Source organism: Leiobunum rupestre, chromosome 11, assembly GCF_980474605.1.
Source record: "Leiobunum rupestre chromosome 11, qqLeiRupe1.1.hap1, whole genome shotgun sequence".
In the NCBI taxonomy this organism is placed as follows: Eukaryota; Metazoa; Arthropoda; class Arachnida; order Opiliones; family Sclerosomatidae; genus Leiobunum; species Leiobunum rupestre.
This window is the reverse complement of record NC_143394.1, coordinates 37,715,001-37,738,844: the sequence shown is the minus strand read 5'-3', so window position 1 is coordinate 37,738,844 and position 23,844 is coordinate 37,715,001. Positions and strand designations below refer to the sequence as shown.

General features: G+C 41.6%; 33 non-coding genes across 33 annotated transcripts; all 33 read right to left on the bottom strand.

The window, feature by feature from the left end:
* Window positions 1-11,598: 11,598 nt before the first annotated feature.
* On the bottom strand, window positions 11,599-11,670 carry TRNAP-AGG (transfer RNA proline (anticodon AGG)). The gene has a single exon. It is a non-coding gene; the product is annotated as a tRNA-Pro (tRNA).
* Window positions 11,671-11,886: 216 nt separating this feature from the next.
* TRNAP-AGG (transfer RNA proline (anticodon AGG)) lies at window positions 11,887-11,958 on the bottom strand. Its single transcript has one exon. It is a non-coding gene; the product is annotated as a tRNA-Pro (tRNA).
* A 216-nt stretch (window positions 11,959-12,174) lies between these two features.
* On the bottom strand, window positions 12,175-12,246 carry TRNAP-AGG (transfer RNA proline (anticodon AGG)). The gene has a single exon. It is a non-coding gene; the product is annotated as a tRNA-Pro (tRNA).
* Window positions 12,247-12,462: 216 nt separating this feature from the next.
* Window positions 12,463-12,534, bottom strand: TRNAP-AGG (transfer RNA proline (anticodon AGG)). The gene has a single exon. It is a non-coding gene; the product is annotated as a tRNA-Pro (tRNA).
* Window positions 12,535-12,750: 216 nt separating this feature from the next.
* TRNAP-AGG (transfer RNA proline (anticodon AGG)) lies at window positions 12,751-12,822 on the bottom strand. The gene has a single exon. It is a non-coding gene; the product is annotated as a tRNA-Pro (tRNA).
* A 216-nt stretch (window positions 12,823-13,038) lies between these two features.
* On the bottom strand, window positions 13,039-13,110 carry TRNAP-AGG (transfer RNA proline (anticodon AGG)). Its single transcript has one exon. It is a non-coding gene; the product is annotated as a tRNA-Pro (tRNA).
* A 216-nt stretch (window positions 13,111-13,326) lies between these two features.
* Window positions 13,327-13,398, bottom strand: TRNAP-AGG (transfer RNA proline (anticodon AGG)). Its single transcript has one exon. It is a non-coding gene; the product is annotated as a tRNA-Pro (tRNA).
* Window positions 13,399-13,614: 216 nt separating this feature from the next.
* Window positions 13,615-13,686, bottom strand: TRNAP-AGG (transfer RNA proline (anticodon AGG)). Its single transcript has one exon. It is a non-coding gene; the product is annotated as a tRNA-Pro (tRNA).
* A 1,489-nt stretch (window positions 13,687-15,175) lies between these two features.
* TRNAP-AGG (transfer RNA proline (anticodon AGG)) lies at window positions 15,176-15,247 on the bottom strand. Its single transcript has one exon. It is a non-coding gene; the product is annotated as a tRNA-Pro (tRNA).
* A 72-nt stretch (window positions 15,248-15,319) lies between these two features.
* TRNAP-AGG (transfer RNA proline (anticodon AGG)) lies at window positions 15,320-15,391 on the bottom strand. Its single transcript has one exon. It is a non-coding gene; the product is annotated as a tRNA-Pro (tRNA).
* Window positions 15,392-15,607: 216 nt separating this feature from the next.
* Window positions 15,608-15,679, bottom strand: TRNAP-AGG (transfer RNA proline (anticodon AGG)). Its single transcript has one exon. It is a non-coding gene; the product is annotated as a tRNA-Pro (tRNA).
* Window positions 15,680-15,895: 216 nt separating this feature from the next.
* TRNAP-AGG (transfer RNA proline (anticodon AGG)) lies at window positions 15,896-15,967 on the bottom strand. Its single transcript has one exon. It is a non-coding gene; the product is annotated as a tRNA-Pro (tRNA).
* Window positions 15,968-16,327: 360 nt separating this feature from the next.
* TRNAP-AGG (transfer RNA proline (anticodon AGG)) lies at window positions 16,328-16,399 on the bottom strand. Its single transcript has one exon. It is a non-coding gene; the product is annotated as a tRNA-Pro (tRNA).
* Window positions 16,400-16,471: 72 nt separating this feature from the next.
* TRNAP-AGG (transfer RNA proline (anticodon AGG)) lies at window positions 16,472-16,543 on the bottom strand. The gene has a single exon. It is a non-coding gene; the product is annotated as a tRNA-Pro (tRNA).
* Window positions 16,544-16,759: 216 nt separating this feature from the next.
* On the bottom strand, window positions 16,760-16,831 carry TRNAP-AGG (transfer RNA proline (anticodon AGG)). The gene has a single exon. It is a non-coding gene; the product is annotated as a tRNA-Pro (tRNA).
* Window positions 16,832-17,188: 357 nt separating this feature from the next.
* On the bottom strand, window positions 17,189-17,263 carry TRNAP-AGG (transfer RNA proline (anticodon AGG)). Its single transcript has one exon. It is a non-coding gene; the product is annotated as a tRNA-Pro (tRNA).
* Window positions 17,264-17,476: 213 nt separating this feature from the next.
* On the bottom strand, window positions 17,477-17,551 carry TRNAP-AGG (transfer RNA proline (anticodon AGG)). Its single transcript has one exon. It is a non-coding gene; the product is annotated as a tRNA-Pro (tRNA).
* A 933-nt stretch (window positions 17,552-18,484) lies between these two features.
* TRNAP-AGG (transfer RNA proline (anticodon AGG)) lies at window positions 18,485-18,559 on the bottom strand. Its single transcript has one exon. It is a non-coding gene; the product is annotated as a tRNA-Pro (tRNA).
* Window positions 18,560-18,775: 216 nt separating this feature from the next.
* On the bottom strand, window positions 18,776-18,847 carry TRNAP-AGG (transfer RNA proline (anticodon AGG)). The gene has a single exon. It is a non-coding gene; the product is annotated as a tRNA-Pro (tRNA).
* A 72-nt stretch (window positions 18,848-18,919) lies between these two features.
* TRNAP-AGG (transfer RNA proline (anticodon AGG)) lies at window positions 18,920-18,991 on the bottom strand. Its single transcript has one exon. It is a non-coding gene; the product is annotated as a tRNA-Pro (tRNA).
* Window positions 18,992-19,063: 72 nt separating this feature from the next.
* Window positions 19,064-19,135, bottom strand: TRNAP-AGG (transfer RNA proline (anticodon AGG)). Its single transcript has one exon. It is a non-coding gene; the product is annotated as a tRNA-Pro (tRNA).
* A 216-nt stretch (window positions 19,136-19,351) lies between these two features.
* TRNAP-AGG (transfer RNA proline (anticodon AGG)) lies at window positions 19,352-19,423 on the bottom strand. The gene has a single exon. It is a non-coding gene; the product is annotated as a tRNA-Pro (tRNA).
* Window positions 19,424-19,783: 360 nt separating this feature from the next.
* Window positions 19,784-19,855, bottom strand: TRNAP-AGG (transfer RNA proline (anticodon AGG)). The gene has a single exon. It is a non-coding gene; the product is annotated as a tRNA-Pro (tRNA).
* Window positions 19,856-20,071: 216 nt separating this feature from the next.
* On the bottom strand, window positions 20,072-20,143 carry TRNAP-AGG (transfer RNA proline (anticodon AGG)). Its single transcript has one exon. It is a non-coding gene; the product is annotated as a tRNA-Pro (tRNA).
* Window positions 20,144-20,215: 72 nt separating this feature from the next.
* On the bottom strand, window positions 20,216-20,287 carry TRNAP-AGG (transfer RNA proline (anticodon AGG)). The gene has a single exon. It is a non-coding gene; the product is annotated as a tRNA-Pro (tRNA).
* A 360-nt stretch (window positions 20,288-20,647) lies between these two features.
* On the bottom strand, window positions 20,648-20,719 carry TRNAP-AGG (transfer RNA proline (anticodon AGG)). The gene has a single exon. It is a non-coding gene; the product is annotated as a tRNA-Pro (tRNA).
* A 357-nt stretch (window positions 20,720-21,076) lies between these two features.
* On the bottom strand, window positions 21,077-21,151 carry TRNAP-AGG (transfer RNA proline (anticodon AGG)). The gene has a single exon. It is a non-coding gene; the product is annotated as a tRNA-Pro (tRNA).
* A 72-nt stretch (window positions 21,152-21,223) lies between these two features.
* TRNAP-AGG (transfer RNA proline (anticodon AGG)) lies at window positions 21,224-21,295 on the bottom strand. Its single transcript has one exon. It is a non-coding gene; the product is annotated as a tRNA-Pro (tRNA).
* Window positions 21,296-21,655: 360 nt separating this feature from the next.
* Window positions 21,656-21,727, bottom strand: TRNAP-AGG (transfer RNA proline (anticodon AGG)). Its single transcript has one exon. It is a non-coding gene; the product is annotated as a tRNA-Pro (tRNA).
* Window positions 21,728-21,943: 216 nt separating this feature from the next.
* Window positions 21,944-22,015, bottom strand: TRNAP-AGG (transfer RNA proline (anticodon AGG)). Its single transcript has one exon. It is a non-coding gene; the product is annotated as a tRNA-Pro (tRNA).
* A 357-nt stretch (window positions 22,016-22,372) lies between these two features.
* TRNAP-AGG (transfer RNA proline (anticodon AGG)) lies at window positions 22,373-22,447 on the bottom strand. Its single transcript has one exon. It is a non-coding gene; the product is annotated as a tRNA-Pro (tRNA).
* A 213-nt stretch (window positions 22,448-22,660) lies between these two features.
* On the bottom strand, window positions 22,661-22,735 carry TRNAP-AGG (transfer RNA proline (anticodon AGG)). Its single transcript has one exon. It is a non-coding gene; the product is annotated as a tRNA-Pro (tRNA).
* A 933-nt stretch (window positions 22,736-23,668) lies between these two features.
* TRNAP-AGG (transfer RNA proline (anticodon AGG)) lies at window positions 23,669-23,743 on the bottom strand. Its single transcript has one exon. It is a non-coding gene; the product is annotated as a tRNA-Pro (tRNA).
* Between the last annotated feature and the right edge of the window lie 101 nt (window positions 23,744-23,844).

The window sequence follows — 23,844 nt, the reverse complement described above, 5'->3', positions numbered from 1 at the left end:
GTTGGCGAGCCACTTCGCAGAACCGCTGCTAACAAATAAATGAACTCGCAAACAATTTCGCCCCAGCGTAGTAAATGGCAAAAGCACGCCAGCCGATTCCCTGATTCTGTTTTTATATACTTCCTTTCCCCTCCTAAACCCCCTTTCTTTTATCCTATTTTATTATTAAAAAAAAGGAAAATAAAAATTTATTAAATACAAAAAAGAATTTAATTTTAAATTTAATATAAAATCTTTTTTTTTACCATAGACCACCTACCCTAAGAGGGACGTGTATCGCTGGTAGTAAATTCCATTTTTTTTATGTCTCGGTGCGACTTTTTTAAGAGAGCGCCATTAAAAAATATATTGTAAAAGCTGGATTTTATAAAATAAAGAATTTTAAGGTGCTTTTTTTATTTGCTGTAAAAAGAAACCGCATCTCTTTCATCCCACCTTTTTTCGAGGTTGATGCGAGTCCTTCTTGGGTTAGGTGGTCTGTGGTTAGTCTTAAGTATTCCGAAGAAGTACCGCGTTATTTAATTTCATAAAGTAATACTAGGTTGTGTTCGAATCTGCGATGCCGTCTGAGTTCGGTGAGGGGCGTTTAGATGAAAACCCTTAATTAGTTTGCAGCTAGGAGCAACAAACACAAGGAGACGGCAGCTAGACTTTAAACACGCTAACGCAGTGTTGTGTACAAATTTCATTGGACGAACCTTTACTCTGAACGTATTACGGAAAGGGGGAAGACAATTTCCGAACTTTCCCCTTCCGACGACAGCAGGCGCTAAAGCGTCTAACCAATGAAAACTGTACACAAGAAAATCAAAGACTTTTGACGGGTTGCGTTCTCCTTGTGTGGGGTGCTGTGTTTGTTGCTCCTAGGTTTGCAGTTGGTTTTGTTTTGGCAGGTTTGCCGATATTTGAAGTTTGTTTTAGGTTTTGCGGTTTCGACTTTTTTTGGCTGGTACGTTGTGTTCTACGTTGTGGTTTCAGTTGCGTTGTACGTTGTGTTTTAGTAGCTATACATTTTCCCCAGCAGTGATGGGCATTTTTTGAAAATTCAATCTCAGCTCACAAGCTCACGCTAACATGACATATTTGTATCTCACGCTCTTCTCTAGAGCGGTTTAGATTTTGTCCCTCTCTCATAACCGCTACGGATAGCTCATCTCTTTCCTTATTTCAATTTTGTAACGAAATCGACTGCTCCCTCATTCGCTCATTTTCGAATTGAATACTGCTCAAGCTCTCTCGCGCTCAGCTCAAAGAAAATATAATAAATTTAGCTTGTCTCATGAAATAGATCAACGAACGTAGAATACTTAATTAGTTTATTAAAAACCATTAAAAACCTAAACTAATTCCATCATATTACCTATCTAATCAACAAAATAAATTCTAGAGCTACTAAAATAATATAATATTCTGAAAAATCAACGTAAAAGCATGGATTTATTAGCCCAGAATTCTAATTAATCAGCTAGGCTAATACCCAAAGCACCACCTTAGGCCTAAGTCATCAAGCGACTTTTGAAGCCATTAATTCAGGTGGCCGGGTTACAATGCGTAGGAGGGTGGTGGCAAGCCCTGCAAGCCACGCAAGCCAACAGCTCCATACACTAACTATTACCGTTAACCTCAACAAGTTTTTATGGAAGGGGAAACCGAAGAGCTCGAGGGAAAACCCCTTAAACCAGTGGGGAGAGAACTTGCAAACTCAACGCAGAAGGAGTTGTTTTTACCCAGTGCCACAAGCTGTGATCGAACCCGGCTCCTCTTGCTGCGAGGCCAAAGTGCTAACCACTCCGCCAACCCATTCGCTGGTCTATAGTTGGTCGAGATAGACACTACTCTCTTCCACTCATTTAATCAATCTAAAATTAATTAATAACAAAATATAGAGGCAGCTCCTCTCTTCGGCTCTCATTTTTTTAATGTTACCGCTCATTCGGTCTCCAAACGCTCCAAAAAGGGGCGTAGGAACCGGGAGGGGCAGGGGGGGGGGCAATGCCCCTCCCTATAATTTTTCTTGGAGGGGAAACTAATGTTATTGCCCCTCCTACGTTTTGGTCAGTTGAAATCTTCAAAAGGCTCAAATTATCATTTTGAAAGCATATGAAGCTTGTAGAACCTCAACTGTGTTTAAATTTCAGTCTTTTCCCGCCAATTTACACAGTAGTAAAAAGTAGAAATGCATTCGAAGAATTTACACTCCAATAAAAATTCAAAAACATTCTCCAGACAACTTTTCGTTTCTCTTTGCCGCTCGCTCTTTGCCCCCTCCAACTTCTAGAACGTTCCTAGGCCCCTGGCTCCAAACCTTCTAAATGGAAGGAGCGCGCCCATCAGTAGGCGAGTTTATATTTTCTGAAAGTATTTAATAATTTTTATCTGATCAATGTTTGTAATGTATAGTTTGCCGTAAACTACGGTGCGACTCCAAAAGTCAAAAAATATGTAACATAATTACTCATAAGTATGCCACTGTACCTTTATTCCATTCAAAAATCTTCACTAATGGATGGTTTGTTTCACCACGAACCAGTAAAAAGGTGGACTACGTTAGATTTTAACCTTTTTATTCATCCTAGCAATTTTGGGAGTCACGCTATTGGCTAGTAACATATTTATTTCAGCCAATGGAAAAACTCTAAATTGAGAAGGAATTTTTTGCGTCGGAATTTTAGTCAGTCCAATGTAGCTTTAGTGAAATTTATAAACTCGGTCGGTTTTTGAGGATGCAGTTAAATCAAAGACAATCTAGACTACGTACCGGTTAAATTATGAGTAATTTAGAAAAATAAAAGGTTGGGGAAAATGACCAATAAGTGATCGCTTTCCGAAAATGGAACAAGTCGTCGAAGTGGGATATTCCACCAGCGTTATTAAAACCCATACCAAGCCTAGAAGAGTTAGGCCTAGGCTCAAAAGAATCTGCAAAGACTCCAACCTTGTAGATGCGCCAGAAAAGCTCAAAATGAATTTCAACTATTTTTTTAAATAAACCTGCTTCTTTTATTTGACAATGCAAATTTATTTTAGAACGTGAGTCTCCGAGAACTTAATTAATTTTCAAATTATTGTAGTTCATTTTAGCTCCTAAGCCTTGGTTGTTCAAAGTGGTTTGTTTACTAAAATAATGGCCGTTGGTTTATCAGACGTAGAGCTAATTATACGACGGCTTAATCGGCATTTGAGATTCGATGACATCAAATATTACGTCAAATATTACGTAGGGTACGGATGACGCAATATCTGTGAAACAAACCGTTAGTGAAGAAATAGAGCTAGTGGCATACTTATGAGTAATTATGTTACATATGGTCAAAGTAATAAAGATCCAGTTTTGCCAAACGATGACTTGATTATTCGGTACAATAATTTTACAATTACCCCATGAAAAAATATACATCTTGTAAAGGGCTGATTTCTGAATCAGTGGCGTAGACCAGGGGAAGGTTTACATTCCACCTTGGATGTAGCTTTGCTGTACGAAACTTGAACCCCTTCTCGACCGATTTTCCTTCTGACCAAGGCGTGAAACGGTGAAAGCATGGGCCAAATAATGATAAATCCAGGACATGACTCTATGCGAAAAACCCGTCCAACAGCGCTAACACCCGACCACTATTGCCCCGTATTGGGAAAAATGCGCGATCGCAATTTGGGGGCAAATTTTTAAGGGGCAGTTTTCAAAAATAAAACACGTGGTCGTCGCAGTAAATATCCTGGAATATTTATTCACAGTTATCATATCTACGTGTGGTTATTAATGTAAGTCCTTTTTTTACGTACTAGGTTCATAATTAGTATAATATGTATAATTATATAATATTAAACATATACTTTCCTAGAATCGTTAACATTAATCTAAAAATGAGGGGCCAATATGGCAGGATTTTCGAATTACAACCGCCACTTATTTCCGAATTTCGACTTAGTCAATACAAGATGGCGTTCGGGAAACCGGAAATTTCTGCTTGATTTTGCTCCCAATTTTTTTTATTTGCACCGTTTCCCCGCCTACTAAAATGGCTGCCCGTTACTTTTGGTGGACGACCGATTTAGTACGTACGAAGGTACCAGAGTCATGTCCTGGATTTATCATTATTTGGCCCATGGTGAAAGTAAGCTAGAAATTCGGTGCTCAAGTGAATTGAAAAGCAGTGCCTAATCTATCAATTTCTGGCGTTGTGCCAGCTGTTACTTATATGTTTCCTAACACCCCTTAAAAGTAAAAAAAAAATAAAAATCCTGCTTGGGCGGCTCAGGAAACTTCCACCGAAACTAGTCAGCTCAAGTAATTTGTCTGTTATTTCACACGCCTTTGGAAGCCCAATTTAGCTTTTACCAAGGAACGTCTGATTACAAAGCGAGAAGAATCGGTTGAAGACGTTTTGTACCGATTTTGCTTGTAGTCGTTTTGTCTATGTCGACTTCTATCCATTAGCTGAATGCATGGACAGTGATTAAGAGAAATTTTTGCACTCTTGATCACAGAGATAAGTTTCCAGACATCCGTCATATTCCACCCGTGCATGAGCGTTGATCTTACCAGATAAAAATAGAATCTTCGTCGTCAAGAGCTAACATAAACGAGAAAGCAAATTCAGTGTGAAATTTCATCTCCGTACAGAAGCCATTGTTCTCGCATTCTACTCTGTATAGCCACTATATCTAGTCGCAACACGCGATACTCCTCCATTTTACATTGGATTGCGAGTGCCCTTTTGAAACGATAAAGATTTCTTCAGGTTTGATTTAGGCCCTTTCTTCAAGAAAACAGATATGACATTGACTTCTATGAAACCTTGGGTTTGTTGACGTTCTTTGACGGCTGATCCTTTGACTGTGAAATGATCAGGACCTTTTTGAGAGTAAAGCTGGTTTCACACTTGACGGAAAATATGCCGGAAAGACGATAATAAACGCCGAGCTGATAATTGATTCCTATTAGATATACCGCTAACGTTCAACTTTACGCTGCTAATTTTCCGTCGAGTGTGAAACCAGCTTAAGGCTTTCTTCGAATAATAAGTGCTTCTGGATGGTGCCATATAGGAGCAACAAACACAACACCCCACACAAGGAGAACGCAACCCGTCAAAAGTCGTGGATTTTCTTGCGTACGTTTTTCATTGGCTGGACGCTTTAGCGCATGCTGCCGTCGGAAGGGGGAAATTCGGAAATTGTCTTTCCCCCCGCCCGTAAAACGTTCATCGTAAATTCTCGTGACGCTCGTCCAATGAAATTCGTACACAACCCTTCGTTAGCGTGTTTAAAGGCTAGCTGAGTTCTCCTTGTGTTTGTTGCTCCTAGGTGGCATCTTGCAGCCGCAAACGAGACGGTCTCGAAGTAAGTCGTGATAAAGAAAGAAGGAAGGGGAGAGATATTTAGAAAGGGGGTGACGTAAACTCGACGGTAGAGAGAAGCTCGTACACTAATGAGACTGCGTGACGTCATAATATTTGGGAATTTGAAACTTTCCCACAGTGAAGAGACAACTGTGGTTCTGCCACGTGCCTATAGGTAGTGAGTTTTTAATTAAAATGGTTTACTACAAAAAGTGCTGCTATAAAAAATTGCAATAGCAACACTAGTGAAGAAAGGGAATTTTTAAGTTAAATCTAATTCGTCATCAGTTCTACCTCACCCAACACTTAAAAAATTCTCGAAATATATCGTATTTTACGAGGTAAAAATTGATGGCAAGTAACAATTTTATATTTATCATATCTTTCTAAATACTAAATTGTGGTGAAAACTTTTTACATTACTGTAATCCTTGACAAATAATACACCTAAAAAAATAAACAAAAACCAAAAAAAAAACAAAAGGTGCTATTCTTAAAAATGGCCTCAAGGGATTCAATTAATACAATTACAAACATTATGATGCTGATCCAAGTGAGTTAAATTAACTCTAAAAATAGCTCTATGCCATTTTTTACATTTTTCTAATTTGGTCTCTTTCTTAGGAAATGGGTAAAAATGTGCACCTTTCACAACACTTGTATCCAAACTTCTAGAGTCATTTCGACAGCCACGATAACAACAGTTCTTAGTCGCCACCATTTTTATTGCACTACGACGCTATCGTTTGTTCCGGTCTTCTAACTCTAGAATTGAATATTTCAACGACGACGTTCCGTAGAGTTGCGTAGGTTTGAGCTTCAATGACAATCGGAAGCATTGCCTTCTTCTTGGGTTCTAATGAAATATTTCTCCAGTCATTTCCCGATTTTTCTGTCAAATGGGCCGAATGGACATATTATCGTCGCCATGTTGTTATTCTTTAATTGTCATCGCTGGTTAAAGACATATCTGGTGGGATGGTCGATTTGGGACCTACACTCTAAGAAATTGGGATGTTTTTTCAAACCGTTTTAACACTATTTGTACACTTTTTCATGAGTCGAAATTTGATTATTACCCACTTTTTGGAGCTATCAAACCCCGTATTAACACCTTCGAGATATATTTCTTAAAAATATGGTGTAAAAAATGAGAGTTGAAACTCCTTTTCCACAGTATTTAAACACTTTTTAAACATTCTTTGTTTGTGACACAAAATATTTCAAATAACCGTGTAAAAACACACCTTTAAAGAGTCATTTTGCACCTTGTAAGCGTGAAATCACACCTTTAAAGGTGTTAATACACCCATTTCAAGAGTAAAATCAAAACCCTTTCAAAGAGTTATGTATAACATTAGAAGATGCGTCATAACTGATTAAATTTTCAATTAAATCCGGAAAATTTTCCGCAATTCAGAAAAACAACAAGAGTTTTTATTCTAGACTAGTCTAGAGGTTTAGTTTTACCAGAAGTCTATAATATTATTCCATAAGTTAGTCACTTTGGGGAATATTTTACTGAGAGCTAGTAACGGAGTGACGTCATAATCAAGAAGAAAATCTCGCCCTAGTCAAAGGCTACGTGTGACGCGTTAGCAAGCGGACGCAAAACGACAACGAAGCCCGTAATGCAGTCTGTCTTGTGAAGCACTCTTAGTAAAACTTTTTAATGTGAAGAATATGAAGTGTCACACTTATGTAACTATATTATACACTTATGGTTTTACTTTGGGATTCGACCAATTGAGGCGAAAATGCTGCGAAATTTAAATTAGCGAACATTATTAGGCTAATCTTGGAATGGTAACCTTTTTTTTCCAGGAAAAAAGACTTACAACTCTAATAAAACTAATTCTAACCACATGTTAATGAACGGCGTTGTTCGCGGCACCATCGTGAGCCGATCAAATGAAGCGAAACTTTAGTAGAAAGAATTAGGTCAAACTACTCCGAGCTAATAGACAAATTTACACGTGAAATGAAATAAATACTTTCAGAAAATATTGATTAGTTCATGGGAATTCTAGCCTCAGACCTGAAATCGCAAATATTTAAACGGTAATTACATAATACCTGATCTCGCAAAATACTTCAAGTTCGTTGTACGTATACCCGTTGCCAATACAACTTTGGAAAGAAGTTTTAGTTCGTTAAAAAGAATAGAATTGCTCTATCTCTATTACACGATATGATGAACATAATAGACTTTAATATTTAATTGATTATACACCGGCTTAAGATTAATACATTCTGGTGCACTTCCAGATTACGAATGCCTACACGTGAGGTTATTTACTCGACAATTATTTTACCGACGTTGGGATGGTAACGCCATCTATCCAAGTCTATATCAAGAATCACATCTCCGCGGATCAATGGCGAAAGAGAGGCTGTCTAATCTGATAGACAATACTATCTATGAATAGAGAGTTCTAAATTATTTTACGCGAAAATTCTATGCTAGTGGCTAATGTTGTCCGAATAATATTTAAAAACGTACAATATACTTTGAACTGTAATTTTGATTTGAAATAGCGAGTAATTAAAAATTGTAATATTTCTCAAAACAGCGTAATTTTTGACTTAGTTCTATTCTAAACAAGTTCGCCAAAGCAATGATATTTTTAATAACTGGCAGCATAAACGCGTGCTTAAACTAAATTTAGGATCATACTGTTCAGTATGAACCATTTCCTGTACTCACAAGGAGACGACCCGAGGTGTAACACACCTATTTTGTTCAAACTCGGGTGTTTGGTAGACCTTCATGTAACTTCAAAAACCCCAAAGGGAAATGTCTTCATAGACAACCGCTTTGCCATGGCAACCAAAAATGTTTTTGACAACCCAAAATGGAATTTTTTCTATGGAAAAAACATAGGAATCTGATAGATTTTAAGGGTAAAAAAATTTAAAATTTTGAAAATGCTAAAAACAAAAAATTAAATAAAACATAATTAAAAAGTTCGAAATTGATCAAAATTTGATTAGTTTTGAGCGATGTAATCAATATTGGTGAAAATGAACGATAATGAATAAAATTGCAAAAAATGACACAATATCTCTAAATGTGTGAATTTTTATCAAAACTAACAAATTTGAATACATTTCACCAATTTTTATCAAAATAATTAATTTCGATTAAAAATGAAAATTTTTTATAAAATTTATTAAACTTGGTTTACTTTGTGAAATCGGTGTAATGTCTAGAAAAAATATTCGATAAAATTTGATTAATTTTGATCAAATTAGAAAAAAATGATCAAAATGAGCAAAAATTTAAAAATTTAGAGAAAATGTACGAAGTTGACTAAAATTTTCAAAATATCTGAAAAAATTTTAAAAATAAAATAATTTTTTTGATCAAAAGCAGGGATTGTGATAAAAATCATTAAATTTCTATAAAAATTAATTAGTCTTTATTAATTGTGAAATATTGGTACATTATATCGAAAAATATATTTTATTAAACTTCAATTTTATTAAATTTAGTCAATTATATCAACTTGACCAAATAACAAAAAGATAAACAAAAAGATAAACAAAATGAACAACAATTTAGGGGCTGTTCACAAATTACGTAACGTGGTAGGGGGGAGGGGGGTTTTGGCAAGCGTTACGAATTGTTACGTAACACATCTTATTTTTAATATCGTAGAATAAAATTTTCATCACTTTCAGAAACAGTCGTAATTATTAAAAACATAAGCATTTTCATTGGTTTACATAAAAATACAGTTGTAATTTCAAATGTAAATTACAAACAACAAATTTTAGTACCTGATCTTATAGTACTTTATTACCAGCATATTAGTTGTTACGTACTATAATCATTTAAGGGGGGGGGGGTTCGATATTTGTTACGTAATTTAAGAAGAGGGGTCTTTCCATTTGGGGGGGGGGGAGTCCAAAAAGTGGTTTTTCTGCGTTACGTAATTTGTGAACAGCCCCTTAAACTTTTTAGGGCAAATTATATCTAAAATTGTCTTAATATCTTTGTTTTAAAGTATTTTTTTCAAAATTGATACAATGTCTTAAATTTGACCAACTTTGATCAAAACTTAATTTTTTGGATCCAAGTAGATCCAATTAAACAAAAATTGATTAAACTTGATATATTTAGTAAAATTTGAGTAAAGGTTTTCACTAATTTTGTTCAATTTGATCAAAAAGTATGAAAATAAACCAAACTGGCTAAAAATAAAAAACATGATGCGACTTGAAAATTTTCTAAAATTGATAATATATTTCAAATTTGATGTAATTAATTAAATTAAAGATTTAATCAAATTTGATCAAAATTTAAAACATTTTGCATTAAATGAGATCCAATTAGACAATAATAGCTTAAAATAAATAAAATGGGGTAAACTCGTGTAAAATTTGGACTACTTTAGGTTAATATGATTGTTATAGGCTGTATATACTTTTCTGTTTTATTTGGGGGATATCATTAATCAGCTAGGCTCTGCTTATACCCAAGGCACCACATTAGGCCCAAGTCATCTAGCGACATGTTAATGCGTTTTATACGAAGTTATTTTAGGAAATATGCACCAAAAACCCTTATACCGGTTTCAGAGTATCATAAAACAAGGCATATGAATTGCAATTATTTAAAACAATTTCAAGTAATATGTTAGTATATCAAAAGTGACTTAAAAACTGTGCTATCGTTGGTAACGTAAGAATTATAAGTTTAATAATGAAAAGTTTGTTTAGTACGCGTTTCAATGAACGTTTTTCGTTGTAGTGATTGTAAATCTAACGCCGCGATACTTAATTGAGATAATTATTAATATTTCACTTTAATACTTCGCGTACTGAACACACCGCGGGGATTTTACGTAGGCGAAAAAAAGGACTATTATTCGCATATTCCGTTCGGGTTATATTCCTTTTAAATGTTAAAGATTTTATTTGTGAGTTCACTCATCATAGGTCTATTTTAACGAAAATTAAATAGCTTTAGCCAAGTAGATGTATAAGAATTTTAAGTAATAAAATGAAACTAACTTTCTACAAGATTTCAGGATTTTGAAACTGATTTCAAGATTTCTCAAATTATTTTTCTCTAGAGTGTACGGGATTTGCACGAATATCGAATCTCTTGAATTTGTCGCGCAAAAGCGAGTGTATAAGAGGGTAAAATGTTATAGGTAATCAAAAAGGTACCAACGCTTGAATAGAAAACGCGTACCAATAGCTACAATATTAATTCATCTTGTTCACAATGACGTGGCTTAAATCTCCTAAACACAAATTTAAATGTATCGCGGTATCGAATGAATAGTTAATGTTGTACCAGAATCTCGTGGCCAATTTTTCCATTTCAATAATATAAAGATATTTTCAAATAACACAAGTACAGCCAACTTCAATAGTTTTTTTAAGAACGCGCTGCCTTATTCAGTGCTACATTTTTGAAACCGATAGTTAGCGGTAATGTTATTAAAACTGGAAAATTGAGAACTACACAAGTACTAATATAACTGAAGACTAACAACGGAGACATAACAGGTGTTTCTCCCCGATTTGGACCTTAAAGGCCTTCCGTTTTTCCATGGCAATCAAAAATGTTTCTCACTTCTCAAATTTAAACTTAATCTACGTAAAATAGCATCGTAAAGGCAAAAAATTTAAATTTTGAAAAAACAATTTGGAAAATTCGTTAAAATTTGATAAAAATCGATAAAATTGGGTAAAATCGATTAATTTAAAATCCTGTGGATTCGTCCGAGATTTGAAAATGGGACCACTCACACCCTAGGCGAAAACCATCAATTTAATCAATTTATTTCTATACCACTACAGTTTCTGAAAAATCTGACAACGTGGATTTGAACCCAGGACCTCTCGCACCCTAAGCGAGAATCATACCCCTAGAGCAACGGACCACAACAGTTCCTTACTTCTCATCTTTTTACTATACCACCAAATATTTGGGAAAATGTTGCGAACGTCAATGAGGGTCCGTCCGGGATTTGAACCCGGGACCTCTCGAACCCTAAGCGAGAATCATTTTCCTAGACCAACGGACCACGACAGTTCCTTTCTTTTCATCTTTTTACTATACCACCACATATTTTGGAAAATGTTGCGAACGTCAATGAGGGTCCGTTCGGGATTTGAACCCGGGACCTCTCGCACCCTAAGCGAGAATTATACCCCTTGAGCAACGGACCACGACAGTTCCTTAGTTCTCGTCTTTTTACTATACCACCCATATTTGGGAAAATGTTGCGAACGTCAATGAGGGTCCGTCCGGGATTTGAACCCGGGACCTCTCGAACCCTAAGCGAGAATCATACCCCTAGACCAACGGACCACGACAGTTCCTATCTTCTCACCTTTTTATTATACCACCACATATTTGGGAAAATGTTGCGAACGTCAATGAGGGTCTGTTCGGGATTTTAACCCGGGACCTCTAACACCCTAAGCGAGAATCATACCCCTAGACCAACGGATCACGGCAGTTCCTTTCTTCTCATCTTTTTACTATACCACCACATATTTGGGAAAACGTTGCGAACGTCAATGAGGGTCCGTCCGGGATTTGAACCCGGGACCTCTCGCACCCTAAGCGAGAATCATACCCCTAGACCAACGGACCACGACATTTCCTTTCTTCTCATCTTTTTACTATACCACCACATATTTGGGAAAATGTTGCGAACGTCAATAAGGAGCCGTCTGGGATTTGAACCCGGGACCTCTCGCACCCTAAGCGAGAATCATACGCCTAGACCAACGGATCACGGCAGTTCCTTTCTTCTCATCTTTTTATTATACCACCACATATTTGGGAAAACGTTGCGAACGTCAATGAGGGTCCGTCCGGGATTTGAACCCGGGACCTCTCACACCCTAAGCGAGAATCATACCCCTAGACCAACGGAACACGACAGTTCCTTTCTTCTCATCTTTTTACTATACCACCACATATTTTGGAAAATGTTGCGAACGTCAATGAGGGTCCGTCCGGGATTTGATCCCGGGACCTCTCGAACCCTAAGCGAGAATCATTTTCCTAGACCAACGGACCACGACAGTTCCTTTCTTCTCATCTTTTTACTATACCACCACATATTTTGGAAAATGTTGCGAACGTCAATGAGGGTCCGTCCGGGATTTAAACCCGGAACCTCTCGCACCCTAAGCGAGAATCATACCCCTAAACCAACGGACCACGACAGTTCCTTTCTTCTCACCTTTTTATTATACCACCACATATTTGGGAAAATGTTGCGAACGTCAATGAGGGTCTGTTCGGGATTTTAACCCGGGACCTCTAACACCCTAAGCGAGAATCATACCCCTAGACCAACGGATCACGGCAGTTCCTTTCTTCTCATCTTTTTACTATACCACCACATATTTGGGAAAACGTTGCGAACGTCAATGAGGGTCCGTCCGGGATTTGAACCCGGGACCTCTCGCACCCTAAGCGAGAATCATACCCCTAGACCAACGGACCACGACATTTCCTTTCTTCTCATCTTTTTACTATACCACCACATATTTGGGAAAATGTTGCGAACGTCAATAAGGAGCCGTCTGGGATTTGAACCCGGGACCTCTCGCACCCTAAGCGAGAATCATACGCCTAGACCAACGGATCACGGCAGTTCCTTTCTTCTCATCTTTTTATTATACCACCACATATTTGGGAAAACGTTGCGAACGTCAATGAGGGTCCGTCCGGGATTTGAACCCGGGACCTCTCACACCCTAAGCGAGAATCATACCCCTAGACCAACGGAACACGACAGTTCCTTTCTTCTCATCTTTTTACTATACCACCACATATTTTGGAAAATGTTGCGAACGTCAATGAGGGTCCGTCCGGGATTTGATCCCGGGACCTCTCGAACCCTAAGCGAGAATCATTTTCCTAGACCAACGGACCACGACAGTTCCTTTCTTCTCATCTTTTTACTATACCACCACATATTTTGGAAAATGTTGCGAACGTCAATGAGGGTCCGTCCGGGATTTAAACCCGGAACCTCTCGCACCCTAAGCGAGAATCATACCCCTAAACCAACGGACCACGACATTTCCTTTCTTCTCATCTTTTTACTATACCACCACATATTTGGGAAAATGTTGCGAACGTCAATGAGGGTCCGTCCGGGATTTGAACCCGGGACCTCTCGAACCCTAAGCGAGAATCATTTTCCTAAACCAACGGACCACGACAGTTCCTTTCTTCTCATCTTTTTACTATACCACCACATATTTTGGAAAATGTTGCGAACGTCAATGAGGGTCCGTCCGGGATTTGAACCCGGAACCTCTCGCACCCTAAGCGAGAATCATACCCCTAGACCAACGGACCACGACATTTCCTTTCTTCTCATCTTTTTACTATACCACCACATATTTGGGAAAATGTTGCGAACGTCAAAGAGGGTCCGTCCGGGATTTGAACCAGAAAACTCTCGCACCCTATTCGAGAATCATACCCATAGAGCAACGGACCACGACAGTTCCTTACTTCTCGTCTTTTTACTATACCACCACATATTTGGGAAAATGTTGCGAACGTCAAAAAGGATCCGTCCGGGATTTGAACCCGGGACCTCTCGAACCCTAAGCGAGAACCATACCCCTAGACCAACGGACTACGACAGTTCCTTTCTTCTCACCTTATTATTATACCACCACATATTTGGGAAAATGTTGCGAACGTCAATGAGGGTCCGTTCGGGATTTTAACCCAGGATCTCTAACACACTAAGCGAGAATCATACCCCTAGAGCAACGGACCACGACAGTTCCTTACTTCTCGTCTTTTTACTATACCACCACATATTTGGGAAAATGTTACGAACGTCAATGAGGGTCCGTCGCGGATTTGAACCCGGGACCTCTCGCACCCTAAGCGAGAACCATACCCCTAGACCAACGGACCACGACAGTTCCTTTCTTCTCACCTTTTTATTATACCACCACATATTTGGGAAAATGTTGCGAACGTCAATGAGGGTCCGTTCGGGATTTTAACCCGGGACCTCTAACACCCTAAGCGAGAATCATACCCCTAGACCAACGGACCACGACATTTCCTTTCTTCTCATCTTTTTACTATACCACCACATATTTGGGAAAATGTTGCGAACGTCAAAGAGGGTCCGTCCGGGATTTGAACCAGAAAACTCTCGCACCCTAAGCGAGAATCATACCCATAGAGCAACGGACCACGACAGTTCCTTACTTCTCGTCTTTTTACTATACCACCACATATTTGGGAAAATGTTGCGAACGTCAAAAAGGATCCGTCCGGGATTTGAACCCGGGACCTCTCGCACCCTAAGCGAGAATCACACCCCTAGACCAACGGACTACGACAGTTCCTTTCTTCTCATCTTTTTACTATACCACCACATATTTGGGAAAACGTTGCGAACGTCAATGAGGGTCCGTCCGGGATTTGAACCCGGGACCTCTCAAACCCTAAGCGAGGATCATTTTCCTAGACCAACGGACCACGACAGTTCCTTTCTTTTCATCTTTTTACTATACCACCACATATTTTGGAAAATGTTGCGAACGTCAATGAGTGTCCGTCCGGTATTTGAACCCGGGACCTCTCGAACCCTAAGCGAGAATCATTTTCCTAGACCAACGGACCACGACAGTTCCTTTCTTCTCATCTTTTTACTATACCACCACATATTTTGGAAAATGTTGCGAACGTCAATGAGGGACCTCTCGCACCCTAAGCGAGTATCATACCCCTAGACCAACGGACCACGACATTTCCTTTCTTCTCATCTTTTTACTATACCACCACATATTTGGGAAAATGTTGCGAACGTCAATGAGGGTCCGTCCGGGATTTGAACCCGGGACCTCTCGCACCCTAAGCGAGTATCATACCCCTAGAGCAACGGACCACGACAGTTCCTTAGTTCTCGTCTTTTTACTATACCACCACATATTTGGGAAAATGTTGCGAACGTCAATGAGGGTCCGTCCGGGATTTGAACCCGGGACCTCTCGCACCCTAAGCGAGAATCATACCCCTAGACCAACGGACCACGACAGTTCCTTTCTTCTCACCTTTTTATTATACCACTACATATTTGGGAAAATGTTACGAACGTCAATGAGGGTCTGTTCGGGATTTTAACCCGGGACCTCTAACACCCTAAGCGAGAATCATACCCCTAGACCAACGGATCACGGCAGTTCCTTTCTTCTCATCTTTTTACTATACCACCACATATTTGGGAAAACGTTGCGAACGTCAATGAGGGTCCGTCCGGGATTTGAACCCGGGACCTCTCGCACCCTAAGCGAGAATCATACCCCTAGACCAACGGACCACGACATTTCCTTTCTTCTCATCTTTTTACTATACCACCACATATTTGGGAAAATGTTGCGAACGTCAATAAGGAGCCGTCTGGGATTTGAACCCGGGACCTCTCGCACCCTAAGCGAGAATCATACGCCTAGACCAACGGATCACGGCAGTTCCTTTCTTCTCATCTTTTTATTATACCACCACATATTTGGGAAAACGTTGCGAACGTCAATGAGGGTCCGTCCGGGATTTGAACCCGGGACCTCTCACACCCTAAGCGAGAATCATACCCCTAGACCAACGGAACACGACAGTTCCTTTCTTCTCATCTTTTTACTATACCACCACATATTTTGGAAAATGTTGCGAACGTCAATGAGGGTCCGTCCGGGATTTGATCCCGGGACCTCTCGAACCCTAAGCGAGAATCATTTTCCTAGACCAACGGACCACGACAGTTCCTTTCTTCTCAACTTTTTACTATACCACCACATATTTTGGAAAATGTTGCGAACGTCAATGAGGGTCCGTCCGGGATTTGAACCCGGGACCTCTCGAACCCTAAGCGAGAATCATTTTCCTAAACCAACGGACCACGACAGTTCCTTTCTTCTCATCTTTTTACTATACCACCACATATTTTGGAAAATGTTGCGAACGTCAATGAGGGTCCGTCCGGGATTTGAACCCGGAACCTCTCGCACCCTAAGCGAGAATCATACCCCTAGACCAACGGACCACGACATTTCCTTTCTTCTCATCTTTTTACTATACCACCACATATTTGGGAAAATGTTGCGAACGTCAAAGAGGGTCCGTCCGGGATTTGAACCCGGAACCTCTCGCACCCTAAGCGAGAATCATACCCCTAGACCAACGGACCACGACATTTCCTTTCTTCTCATCTTTTTACTATACCACCACATATTTGGGAAAATGTTGCGAACGTCAAAGAGGGTCCGTCCGGGATTTGAACCAGAAACCTCTCGCACCCTAAGCGAGAATCATACCCATAGAGCAACGGACCACGACAGTTCCTTACTTCTCGTCTTTTTACTATACCACCACATATTTGGGAAAATGTTGCGAACGTCAATAAGGATCCGTCCGGGATTTGAACCCGGGACCTCTCGCACCCTAAGCGAGAATCATACCCCTAGACCAACGGATCACAGCAGTTTCTTTCTTCTCATCTTTTTACTATACCACCACATATTTGGGAAAATGTTACGAACGTCAATGAGGGTCCGCCTGGGATTTGAACCCGGTACCTCTCGCACCCTAAGCGAGAATCACACCCCTAGACCAACGGACCACGACAGTTCCTTTCTTATCACCTTTTTATTATACCACCACATATTTGGGAAAATGTTGCGAACGTCAATGAGGGTCCGTCCGGGATTTGATCCCGGGACCTCTCGAACCCTAAGCGAGAATCATTTTCCTAGACCAACGGACCACGACAGTTCCTTTCTTCTCATCTTTTTACTATACCACCACATATTTTGGAAAATGTTGCGAACGTCAATGAGTGTCCGTCCGGGATTTGAACCCGGGACCTCTCGCACCCTAAGCGAGAACCATACCCCTAGACCAACGGACCACGACAGTTCCTTTCTTCTCATCTTTTTACTATACCACCACATATTTGGGAAAACGTTGCGAACGTCAATGAGGGTCCGTCCGGGATTTGATCCCGGGACCTCTCGAACCCTAAGCGAGAATCATTTTCCTAGACCAACGGACCACGACAGTTCCTTTCTTTTCATCTTTTTACTATACCACCACATATTTTGGAAAATGTTGCGAAGGTCAATGAGTGTCCGTCCGGGATTTGAACCCGGGACCTCTCACACCCTAAGCGAGAATCATACCCCTAGACCAACGGACCACGACATTTCCTTTCTTCTCATCTTTTTACTATACCACCACATATTTGGGAAAATGTTGCGAACGTCAATAAGGAGCCGTCTGGGATTTGAACCCGGGACCTCTCGCACCCTAAGCGAGAATCACACCCCTAGACCAACGGACCACGACAGTTCCTTACTTCTCGTCTTTTTACTATACCACCACATATTTGGGAAAATGTTACGAACGTCAATGAGGGTCCGTCGCGGATTTGAACCCGGGACCTCTCGCACCCTAAGCGAGAACCATACCCCTAGACCAACGGACCACGACAGTTCCTTTCTTCTCACCTTTTTATTATACCACCACATATTTGGGAAAATGTTGCGAACGTCAATGAGGGTCCGTTCGGGATTTTAACCCGGGACCTCTAACACCCTAAGCGAGAATCATACCCCTAGACCAACGGACCACGACATTTCCTTTCTTCTCATCTTTTTACTATACCACCACATATTTGGGAAAATGTTGCGAACGTCAAAGAGGGTCCGTCCGGGATTTGAACCAGAAAACTCTCGCACCCTAAGCGAGAATCATACCCATAGAGCAACGGACCACGACAGTTCCTTACTTCTCGTCTTTTTACTATACCACCACATATTTGGGAAAATGTTGCGAACGTCAAAAAGGATACGTCCGGGATTTGAACCCGGGACCTCTCGCACCCTAAGCGAGAATCACACCCCTAGACCAACGGACTACGACAGTTCCTTTCTTCTCATCTTTTTACTATACCACCACATATTTGGGAAAACGTTGCGAACGTCAATGAGGGTCCGTCCGGGATTTGAACCCGGGACCTCTCACACCCTAAGCGAGGATCATTTTCCTAGACCAACGGACCACGACAGTTCCTTTCTTTTCATCTTTTTACTATACCACCACATATTTTGGAAAATGTTGCGAACGTCAATGAGTGTCCGTCCGGGATTTGAACCCGGGACCTCTCGCACCCTAAGCGAGAATCATACCCCTAGACCAACGGACCACGACATTTCCTTTCTTCTCATCTTTTTACTATACCACCACATATTTGGGAAAATGTTGCGAACGTCAAAGAGGGTCCGTCCGGGATTTGAACCAGAAACCTCTCGCACCCTAAGCGAGAATCATACCCATAGAGCAACGGACCACGACAGTTCCTTTCTTCTCACCTTTTTATTATACCACCACATATTTGGGAAAATGTTGCGAACGTCAATGAGGGTCCGTCCGGGATTTGATCCCGGGACCTCTCGCACCCTAAGCGAAAATCATACCCCTAGATCAACGGACCACGACATTTCCTTTCTTCTCATCTTTTTACTATACCACCACATATTTGGGAAAATGTTGCGAACGTCAATGAGGGTCCGTCCGGGATTTGAACCCGGGACCTCTCGCACCCTAAGCGAGTATCATACCCCTAGAGCAACGGACCACGACAGTTCCTTAGTTCTCGTCTTTTTACTATACCACCACATATTTGGGAAAATGTTGCGAACGTCAATGAGGGTCCGTCCGGGATTTGAACCCGGGACCTCTCGCACCCTAAGCGAGAATCATACCCCTAGACCAAAGGACCACGACAGTTCCTTTCTTCTCACCTTTTTATTATACCACTACATATTTGGGAAAATGTTACGAACGTCAATGAGGGTCTGTTCGGGATTTTAACCCGGGACCTCTAACACCCTAAGCGAGAATCATACCCCTAGACCAACGGATCACGGCAGTTCCTTTCTTCTCATCTTTTTACTATACCACCACATATTTGGGAAAACGTTGCGAACGTCAATGAGGGTCCGTCCGGGATTTGAACCCGGGACCTCTCGCACCCTAAGCGAGAATCATACCCCTAGACCAACGGACCACGACATTTCCTTTCTTCTCATCTTTTTATTATACCACCACATATTTGGGAAAACGTTGCGAACGTCAATGAGGGTCCGTCCGAGATTTGAACCCGGGACCTCTCACACCCTAAGCGAGAATCATACGCCTAGACCAACGGATCACGGCAGTTCCTTTCTTCTCATCTTTTTATTATACCACCACATATTTGGGAAAACGTTGCGAACGTCAATGAGGGTCCGTCCGGGATTTGATCCCGGGACCTCTCGAACCCTAAGCGAGAATCATTTTCCTAGACCAACGGACCACGACAGTTCCTTTCTTCTCATCTTTTTACTATACCACCACATATTTTGGAAAATGTTGCGAACGTCAATGAGGGTCCGTCCGGGATTTGAACCCGGAACCTCTCGCACCCTAAGCGAGAATCATACCCCTAAACCAACGGACCACGACATTTCCTTTCTTCTCATCTTTTTATTATACCACTACATATTTGGGAAAATGTTACGAACGTCAATGAGGGTCTGTTCGGGATTTTAACCCGGGACCTCTAACACCCTAAGCGAGAATCATACCCCTAGACCAACGGATCACGGCAGTTCCTTTCTTCTCATCTTTTTACTATACCACCACATATTTGGGAAAACGTTGCGAACGTCAATGAGGGTCCGTCCGGGATTTGAACCCGGGACCTCTCGCACCCTAAGCGAGAATCATACCCCTAGACCAACGGACCACGACATTTCCTTTCTTCTCATCTTTTTATTATACCACCACATATTTGGGAAAACGTTGCGAACGTCAATGAGGGTCCGTCCGGGATTTGAACCCGGGACCTCTCACACCCTAAGCGAGAATCATACCCCTAGACCAACGGAACACGACAGTTCCTTTCTTCTCATCTTTTTACTATACCACCACATATTTGGGAAAATGTTGCGAACGTCAAAGAGGGTCCGTCCGGGATTTGAACCAGAAACCTCTCGCACCCTAAGCGAGAATCATACGCCTAGACCAACGGATCACGGCAGTTCCTTTCTTCTCATCTTTTTATTATACCACCACATATTTGGGAAAACGTTGCGAACGTCAATGAGGGTCCGTCCGGGATTTGATCCCGGGACCTCTCGAACCCTAAGCGAGAATCATTTTCCTAGACCAACGGACCACGACAGTTCCTTTCTTCTCATCTTTTTACTATACCACCACATATTTTGGAAAATGTTGCGAACGTCAATGAGGGTCCGTCCGGGATTTGAACCCGGAACCTCTCGCACCCTAAGCGAGAATCATACCCCTAAACCAACGGACCACGACATTTCCTTTCTTCTCATCTTTTTATTATACCACTACATATTTGGGAAAATGTTACGAACGTCAATGAGGGTCTGTTCGGGATTTTAACCCGGGACCTCTAACACCCTAAGCGAGAATCATACCCCTAGACCAACGGATCACGGCAGTTCCTTTCTTCTCATCTTTTTACTATACCACCACATATTTGGGAAAACGTTGCGAACGTCAATGAGGGTCCGTCCGGGATTTGAACCCGGGACCTCTCGCACCCTAAGCGAGAATCATTTTCCTAGACCAACGGACCACGACAGTTCCTTTCTTCTCATCTTTTTACTATACCACCACATATTTTGGAAAATGTTGCGAACGTCAATGAGTGTCCGTCCGGGATTTGAACCCGGGACCTCTCGCACCCTAAGCGAGAACCATACCCCTAGACCAACGGACCACGACAGTTCCTTTCTTCTCATCTTTTTACTATACCACCACATATTTGGGAAAACGTTGCGAACGTCAATGAGGGTCCGTCCGGGATTTGAACCCGGGACCTCTCACACCCTAAGCGAGAATCATACCCCTAGACCAACGGAACACGACAGTTCCTTTCTTCTCATCTTTTTACTATACCACCACATATTTTGGAAAATGTTGCGAACGTCAATGAGGGTCCGTCCGGGATTTGATCCCGGGACCTCTCGAACCCTAAGCGAGAATCATTTTCCTAGACCAACGGACCACGACAGTTCCTTTCTTCTCAACTTTTTACTATACCACCACATATTTTGGAAAATGTTGCGAACGTCAATGAGGGTCCGTCCAGGATTTGAACCCGGGACCTCTCGAACCCTAAGCGAGAATCATTTTCCTAAACCAACGGACCACGACAGTTCCTTTCTTCTCATCTTTTTACTATACCACCACATATTTTGGAAAATGTTGCGAACGTCAATGAGGGTCCGTCCGGGATTTGAACCCGGAACCTCTCGCACCCTAAGCGAGAATCATACCCCTAGACCAACGGACCACGACATTTCCTTTCTTCTCATCTTTTTACTATACCACCACATATTTGGGAAAATGTTGCGAACGTCAAAGAGGGTCCGTCCGGGATTTGAACCAGAAACCTCTCGCACCCTAAGCGAGAATCATACCCATAGAGCAACGGACCACGACAGTTCCTTACTTCTCGTCTTTTTACTATACCACCACATATTTGGGAAAATGTTGCGAACGTCAATAAGGATCCGTCCGGGATTTGAACCCGGGACCTCTCGCACCCTAAGCGAGAATCATACCCCTAGACCAACGGATCACAGCAGTTTCTTTCTTCTCATCTTTTTACTATACCACCACATATTTGGGAAAATGTTACGAACGTCAATGAGGGTCCGCCTGGGATTTGAACCCGGTACCTCTCGCACCCTAAGCGAGAATCACACCCCTAGACCAACGGACCACGACAGTTCCTTTCTTATCACCTTTTTATTATACCACCACATATTTGGGAAAATGTTGCGAACGTCAATGAGGGTCCGTCCGGGATTTGATCCCGGGACCTCTCGAACCCTAAGCGAGAATCATTTTCCTAGACCAACGGACCACGACAGTTCCTTTCTTCTCATCTTTTTACTATACCACCACATATTTTGGAAAATGTTGCGAACGTCAATGAGTGTCCGTCCGGGATTTGAACCCGGGACCTCTCGCACCCTAAGCGAGAACCATACCCCTAGACCAACGGACCACGACAGTTCCTTTCTTCTCATCTTTTTACTATACCACCACATATTTGGGAAAACGTTGCGAACGTCAATGAGGGTCCGTCCGGGATTTGATCCCGGGACCTCTCGAACCCTAAGCGAGAATCATTTTCCTAGACCAACGGACCACGACAGTTCCTTTCTTTTCATCTTTTTACTATACCACCACATATTTTGGAAAATGTTGCGAAGGTCAATGAGTGTCCGTCCGGGATTTGAACCCGGGACCTCTCACACCCTAAGCGAGAATCATACCCCTAGACCAACGGACCACGACATTTCCTTTCTTCTCATCTTTTTACTATACCACCACATATTTGGGAAAATGTTGCGAACGTCAATAAGGAGCCGTCTGGGATTTGAACCCGGGACCTCTCGCACCCTAAGCGAGAATCACACCCCTAGACCAACGGACCACGACAGTTCCTTACTTCTCGTCTTTTTACTATACCACCACATATTTGGGAAAATGTTACGAACGTCAATGAGGGTCCGTCGCGGATTTGAACCCGGGACCTCTCGCACCCTAAGCGAGAACCATACCCCTAGACCAACGGACCACGACAGTTCCTTTCTTCTCACCTTTTTATTATACCACCACATATTTGGGAAAATGTTGCGAACGTCAATGAGGGTCCGTTCGGGATTTTAACCCGGGACCTCTAACACCCTAAGCGAGAATCATACCCCTAGACCAACGGACCACGACATTTCCTTTCTTCTCATCTTTTTACTATACCACCACATATTTGGGAAAATGTTGCGAACGTCAAAGAGGGTCCGTCCGGGATTTGAACCAGAAAACTCTCGCACCCTAAGCGAGAATCATACCCATAGAGCAACGGACCACGACAGTTCCTTACTTCTCGTCTTTTTACTATACCACCACATATTTGGGAAAATGTTGCGAACGTCAAAAAGGATACGTCCGGGATTTGAACCCGGGACCTCTCGCACCCTAAGCGAGAATCACACCCCTAGACCAACGGACTACGACAGTTCCTTTCTTCTCATCTTTTTACTATACCACCACATATTTGGGAAAACGTTGCGAACGTCAATGAGGGTCCGTCCGGGATTTGAACCCGGGACCTCTCACACCCTAAGCGAGGATCATTTTCCTAGACCAACGGACCACGACAGTTCCTTTCTTTTCATCTTTTTACTATACCACCACATATTTTGGAAAATGTTGCGAACGTCAATGAGTGTCCGTCCGGGATTTGAACCCGGGACCTCTCGCACCCTAAGCGAGAATCATACCCCTAGACCAACGGACCACGACATTTCCTTTCTTCTCATCTTTTTACTATACCACCACATATTTGGGAAAATGTTGCGAACGTCAAAGAGGGTCCGTCCGGGATTTGAACCAGAAACC